Genomic DNA, 2,076 nt, shown 5'->3' with positions numbered 1-2,076 from the left:
CTTTAAGCCAATTCACAAACATAATGTTGAACATGTTATCACAGACTATTGTAATATGTTCCACAAATTGTTGAAGATGGCTAGTAGAAAATTTGAATCGGGTCTTTACAATTAATTAATGAATTATATTTTATGAATTGCTGAAATCTTTTCAATTTGTTCAATGCCGATGAAAGCCAAAATTTAGCGCAGAAGGAACTAAGTAAAAGGTTTAGAAAAAAACTAGTAGAAAAAATAAATTAAAATACCGACCAACAAGGATGTAAACCGAAATATGATCATCGACCTCCATATAGGCTGAAGTCCTATACACTTATTGCCATATGCGCATGCTGTGGAGTATTTTGCTGGCTCTTGGTTTGTTCTTGTTAGGCAGGTTATTTGGGGATTTCTGCTAGGAAAGCTTGGTCCTAGCAACTTGAGTCTTGGTGTTGGAAGCTTGGCCAGCCGCAAAGGATTTATTTTAAGGCAAGAAGCTTTCCTTGCCTTGAGTTTGGGTGCTGCGTATAGTTCATTAGGGAAGCTTTTCCCTAATTTTTTGTGTTTTGAGTTTTGTTGCAACATGAGAAGCTTTGCCCATGAGTTTGTGATATCTAAGTTAGAAGTTGTGCTAGCTGTCTTCTTTTTGCAGCCGAGAGCTTTGTAATAATCTGGTCTTGTGATTTCTATTGCTGTAATTCTGAATTGAAACAAAAAAATCATAAAATAAAGAAAGAAGCAAAAAGTGCCAAAGGAAAGAAAGAAAATTCAGAGAAGAAAAGGAAGATAAATTTCCGAATTGCATTGCATCCTTTGAGTCCATCATGCTTGATAGACAATCCATATTACTTGTGCTAAGTCCAGGGGCACGTTAGGCCAACAACTGTGTTAAGTACTTTGGATATTTATTTAGCTTTGCTAATCTGATTTTGAATTTTGCTAATCCTTGCTACAATATTGTGCCTTCCAAACTCCACATACTTCTTATCATTATAGATTCACCCCTTGCAATCGCCTCGCTCACACTTGTCATGGAATCATGAACCAGCCACTAATTGTACCACCATTGCTTTGTAAGAGCACTTGTAAGAGTGTGGTAAGACGTTTAAGAGTGTATGGCTTTATTCCATGACCACATCCTAGTAGATGGTAGAAAAATATACACTTGTGTGTTTTCTTATTTGCTACTAATAATGGCAGGTTACACCACTCATGCTCGTGAGATGAAGAAGTTGCATGAGAGACACACAACCAATGTTACATCTCCTCCCACATATGGTAATATCCACATGTGCTAACTACTCTCCTATTTGATCCATCGTCTAAACTAGTGGACCGACAGTTGAACAAACCCCATGATTGTTGGTTTTGCTAATGGCTTGGGTTTGGTTTGCTGCATTCGTGATAACGAAAGACTTTTTATTTTTCTTGCACGAGGCTTGTTAAGGTATTTTCCATTATTGTGCAATGAGACAATTTATTGTATCGGCTCGAGGCTTGAGTTTGAAGTAGATTTGGTGCTTGATTCATTTCAGTAGTTCACGAGGAATGATGTAGAGAGGACCACGTGTGATGAGGCTAAGTCTACTTCAAACTCGAGCCGATGCAGTAGGTATATTTTTGTGTGCATGATTTTTCAGATTTACATGAAGACAAGCTTGTTGCGAGGATGAACAATAGCATGTCACTAGTTCCTCTACTGTATAAGATCATGATATATTGTTGCACGACCACGGCTATGTCTACTCCAATATGTACAACTACTTCCACTACATGGTCGAACCTACCTCTACTTTGCCTCCATCCACACAACTACAACCAATTTAGGACATACTGATAACACCGCTTTCCGAAGGCCATAATTATTTTATCCGAAGTCCAATGGAGGCATATGGGTATTTGATAGAAACCTTATTTCCTTACCTTTCTGATGAATCCAATCCCACTTCCAAATTCATCCAGAAAGGCCTTCAAAATACCATAACAAGTCATTGTTATTTTATGTTGGGTGTTGCATCACCTTTTATCAGCCCTTGGGCCTTGTAATTTCATATGGGACCCAAACCCAAGTTGGTGTGCATCCCCACCACCAAGAGC

This window comes from Phragmites australis, chromosome 1 (genome assembly GCF_958298935.1).
Source record: "Phragmites australis chromosome 1, lpPhrAust1.1, whole genome shotgun sequence".
Classification (NCBI taxonomy): Eukaryota; Viridiplantae; Streptophyta; class Magnoliopsida; order Poales; family Poaceae; genus Phragmites; species Phragmites australis.
The sequence above is the reverse complement of the archived record's forward strand: the minus strand, read 5'-3'. Positions refer to the sequence as shown.